This window comes from Sapajus apella, unplaced genomic scaffold, assembly GCF_009761245.1.
Source record: "Sapajus apella isolate SASKATOON/1434 unplaced genomic scaffold, GSC_monkey_1.0 scaffold69, whole genome shotgun sequence".
Lineage (NCBI taxonomy): Eukaryota > Metazoa > Chordata > Mammalia > Primates > Cebidae > Sapajus > Sapajus apella.
This window is the reverse complement of record NW_022437009.1, coordinates 7,628,217-7,633,381: the sequence shown is the minus strand read 5'-3', so window position 1 is coordinate 7,633,381 and position 5,165 is coordinate 7,628,217. Positions and strand designations below refer to the sequence as shown.

At 42.9% G+C, this 5,165-nt stretch overlaps 1 protein-coding gene across 2 annotated transcripts in view; it reads right to left on the bottom strand.

The window, feature by feature from the left end:
- The window catches only part of ST7L (suppression of tumorigenicity 7 like), a 135,614-nt gene that overhangs the window by 6,895 nt on the left and 123,554 nt on the right, over positions 1-5,165 (bottom strand). The window lies entirely within an intron of this gene.

Sequence of the window (5,165 nt, the reverse complement as noted above, 5' to 3'; positions counted from 1 at the left end):
AGGTACACCAAAATGCAAATAAGACAGTCTGAAAAGCCAAAACAGTCACCAGAACCAGATTCGTATATGGTAGGGATATTGGAATTATCAGGTTGGGAATTTTTAAAAACTATGATTAATATGTTAAGAGCTCTCTCTAATGGGTAAAGTAGACAGCATGCCAAAACATACAGGTAATGTTAACAAAGATGGAAATTGAAGGAAAGGAGAAACAAGAAATACTAGAGATCCTATCCATCAGTAGCACTGTGACAAAAGGAAGAATGCCTTTGGGTTCATTAGTAAACTGGGTACAGCTGAGGAAAAAGGTTATGCACAAGGCTACCTCAATAGAAACTTCCAAAACTGAAAAGCAGCCAGACATGATGGCTCACACCTGTAATCCCAGCCCTTTGGGAGGCTAGGAGGACTGCTTGAGCCCAGGAGTTCAAGACCAGCCTGGGCAACATAGTAAGACCCTGTCTTTACAAAACAATTTTTTTTTTAATCAGCCAGGCATGGTGGCACATGCTTCTGGTCCTAGCTACTCAGGAGGCTGAGATGGGAGGATCACTTGAGCCTGGAAGATTGAGGCTGCAATGATCACAACCCTGCACTCCAGTCTGGGCAATAGAGCAAGACCCTACCTCTAAAATAAAATCAAACCAAAACTGAAAAGCAAAGAGAAAAAAGACTAGAAAGAAGAAAAAGAATAACCAAGAACAGTGGGACTACTATAAAAGATATTATTTGTGAATAAGAATACCATAAAGAGAAAAAATAGAGAAAGGAACAGAAATCTTTGAAGCAATAATGATTGTGAATTTCCTCAAAATTAATGTTGGTCACCAAACCACAGGTCCAAGAAGTTCAATGAACACCAAGCAGGATAAACGACAAAAACGAAACTCACAACAACAAAAACACAACACCTAGGCATATCATATATAAAACTGCAAAAAAAATCTAAGACAAAAAAAAAAAGATATTGGGCCAGGCACGGTGGCTCACACCTGTAATTCCAGCACTTTGGGAGGCCAAGGCGGGAGGATCACCTGAGGTCAGGAGTTTGAGACCCGCCTGGCTAACATGGTGAAACCCCTTTCTACTAAAAATACAAAACATTAGCCAGGCGTGGTGGCGGGTGCCTATAATCCCAGCTACTCGGGAGGCTGAAGCAGGAGAATCACTTGAGCCCGTGAGGCGGAGGTTGCAATGAGCCATGATCCTGCCATTGCACTCCAGCCTGGGCAACAAGAGCAAAACTCCGTCACAAAAAAAAAAGAAAAAAGATTGAAAGAAGCCAGAGATGAGAATAAAAACCCTTACGTATATATGTTTGGTTTCACATATGTATATGTATATGTTTGTTTTTGCTTGTTTGTTTGTTTTTGAGGCAGGGTCTTATATCGCCCAGGCTGGAATACCGTGGCATAATCATGGCTCATGTCCCGGGCTCAAGCAATCATCCTGCCTCCTGAGGCTAGAACCACAGGCACACACCACCACACCTGGCTAATTATTTTATCTTATTTTTGTAGAGACAGGGTCTCTCTTTTGTAGAGAAGAGCCCAGGTGGGAGTAAAATATTTAAAGTGTTGAGAGATAAAAACCACTGTCTTAGAAATCTGTACCATGTGAAATTATCCTTTAAAAATGAAGGTGAAGTAAGCCCATCTCTACTGAAAAAAAATACAAAAATTAGCTGGGCATGATGGTGCACACCTGTAGTCCCAGCTACTCGGGAGGCTGAGGCAGGAGAATTGCTTGAACCTGGGAGTTGGAGGTTGCAATGAGCCGAGATCGCGCCACTGCACTATAGCCTGGGTAACAAGAGCGAAACTCCATCTCAAAAAAAGGAAAAAAAAAAAAAAAAAATGAAGGTGAAGTAAAGACTGTCTCAGGTAAACAAAAAATAAGAGAATTTGTTGCCATTGGACTGGCCTTGCCAGAAATGTTAAAAGAAATTCTTTAGAGAAAAGCAAAATGATAGGTCAAAAACTTGCATCTGGGCCGGGCGCAGTGGCTCTAGCCTGTAATCCCAGCACTTTGGGAGGCCGAGGCGGGTGGATCACGAGGTCAAGAGATCGAGACCATCCTGGTCAACATGGTGAAACTCCGTCTCTACTAAAAATACAAAAAATTAGCTGGGCATGGTGGCGCGTGCCTGTAATCCCAGCGACTCAGGAGGCTGAGGCAGGAGAATTGCCTGAACCCAGGAGGCGGAGGTTGCGGTGAGCCGAGATCGCGCCATTGCACTCCAGCCTGGGTAACATAAGTGAAACTCCGTCCCAAAAAAAAAAAAAACTTGCATCTACTTAAAGGAAGAAAGAACACCAGAGAAGGAATAAGTGAAGGTAAAACAAAAACTTTTCATTTTATATTAATTGTTCTAACCGATGACAGTTTGTTCAAAATAAAAACAGCAACAGTAGAGCCAGGTGCAGTGGCTCTCGCCTGTAATCCCAGCACTTTGGGAGGCAGTGGTGGGAGGATCATCTGAGGACAGGAGTTTGAGACCAACCTGGCCAACTTGGTGAAACCCCGTTCTGTACTAAAAATACAAAAATTAGCCAAGCATGGTGGCAGGTGCCTGTAATCCCAGCTACTCAGGAGGCTGAGGCAAGAGAATCACTTGAACCTGGGAGGTGGAGGTTGCAATGAGCCCAGATCGCACCACTGCACTACAGCCTGGGAGACAGAGTGAGACTCCATCTCAAATAAAAAAAAAAGGAAGAAAAGAAAAGAAATAACAATGTGTGCTTATATGTGTGTATATATATATATATTCATATGCTTATGTACAAATGAAATAAATGACAGCAATACAAGGGATTAGAGGGAGAAACTAGTATTATTTTGTTATTATGAGGTACCCATCCTACTGATGAAGCAGTACAGCATTATTTGAAGGTGGATTTGGATTAGTTATACGTGTCTCTTCTGACCACTAAGAAATGTAAAAAAATAAGTACGACTAATATGCTAAGAAACGAGAGAAAATTGAATCATATGAAATGTTTATTTCAAACCACAAAAGGCAGATAAAAGAGCAGAAGACAAAAATAGGAACAAAGGACAAAAGCAACAACAGAAAACAGTTACAAACACGGCAGATATAAACCCAGCTATATCAATAATCACTTTAAATCGCAATGGTCTCTGAATATACCAATTTAATGATAAGAGATTGTCAGAATGATCAAGACCCAGCAATATCTGTTGTCTATAAGACATCAGATGCAAGTAAAAACATTATCTTGATCTATTTTGCTGCTGTAATCAAATACCACAGATCAGGTATTTGATTTGTAAAGAACAGAAATTTATGTCTCACAGTTCTGCAGGCTAGGAAGTCCAAGACTGAGGTGCTAGCAGGTTCCTTGTCCGGGGAGGGTCAGGTGTCTTGAATGCTGAGTCCTCCAGAGTGGAGGATTGCTGCGTCCTCACACGGCAGAAGGCAGAAGGGTAAAAAGGATAAACTCTCTCTGTCAAGCCCTTAGATAAGGGCATCTAACTCCATTCATGAGGGCTCCACCCTCATAACTTAATTACTTCCTGAAGTCCCCACCTTTTAATAATGTCACATTAATAGTGCCATTAAGTTTCAACACGAATTCCATGTGTGTGTGGGGGGGGGTTGTTTTTGTTTTTTAGAGACAGGATCCCCCTCTGTTGTCCAGACTAGAATGCAGTAGTGTAATCATAGCTCACTGCAGCGTCCACCTCCTGGGCCCAAGGAATCATCCTGCTTTAGCCTCCCAACTAGCTAGAACTACAGGCATTTGCCAGCACTCCTGGTTAAGCTTCAACATGAATTTTAGAAGGGACACATTCAAACCATAACATTCTGCATCTGGCCCCCACAAAGTCCTGTCCTTTCCACATGCAAAACACTCATTTCATACCAACAGCCCCCAAAGTCTTAACTCATTCCGGCATCAACTCAAAAGTCTAAGGTCCACAGCCACATCTAAATCACATACGAGTGAGACTCAATGCATCCTGAGGCTAATTTCCCTCCAGCTGTAAGCCTAAGAAGCCAACTCACAAGCTTCCAAAATACAGTAGTGGAACAGGTATAGGACAGACATTTCTATTCCAAACTGGAGCAATAAGAAAGAAGGAGTAACAGGCCCCAAGTCGTATAAAACCCAAAGCAAACAACATTAAATCCTAAGACTGGAGAATAATCTTTGACTCATGTCTTCCCTTCCAGACACACTTCCCACAGGAATTGGGCCCCCAAGTCCCTAAGCAGCCCCATTCCCACAGTTTTGCCAGGCCCAGCCTACACAGCTTTCCTATGGCTGGCATTGCAAATTCATGACTCTACGGGTCTAAGGTCTCAGGGGTGGTCCTGCCCCCACAACTCTACTAGGTATTGACCTTATGCCCAATCTCTGTGGCAGCGTTGTTCCTGCAGCAAGTCTTTGCCTGGGCCTTGAGGTTGTCTGAGGGATGCTTTCAAATCCAGATGGAGGTAGCCATGCCTTCATGCTCATGCACTGTGCATCCCTGCAGAGTTAGCGCCACGTGGACGCTGCCAAGGTTTATGGCTTGTACCTTCTGGGGCAGTAGCCCCAACTGCACCTAGGCCTGCATAGCAAAGATTTTAAACGCCCCTGGGCAGGAAATCCTGAGGTCCCACAGGTGTCCTGGGCCCTCCTCCAATACCATTCTGCTTCCAAGGCCCTAGCACTCTAAGCATGCGATGGGCACGGTAGCCACAAAGACCTCCAGAATGCCTTTGGGGTCGTTCTGTCATTGTCTTGATGAATACCACCTGACCTCCTTCCTATCCGTATTAAGCTCCTTATCAAACAGTCACTTGCCCACACCTTTGGTTTTCTCTCTCAACATGCTTTTTTATTCTTCACATGGCGAGGCTGAGAATTTTCCAAATCTCTACATTTTGCTTCTCTTTTTTATTAAGAAATTCCATCTTAAAATAGTTTCTCTGTTTGCATTTTTACTATAAGCAGGTAAGAGTAGCACCCTGAGCACTTTGCTGCTTAGATAGTTCTTCCACCAAATATCCTAGTTTGTCACTTTTTTTTTTTTACTTTAAGTTCCGGGATACATGTGCAGAATGTGCAGGTTTGTTACATAGGTAAACATGTGCCATGGTGATTTGCAACACCTATCAACCCATCATCTAGATTTTTTTTTTTTTTTTTTTTTTT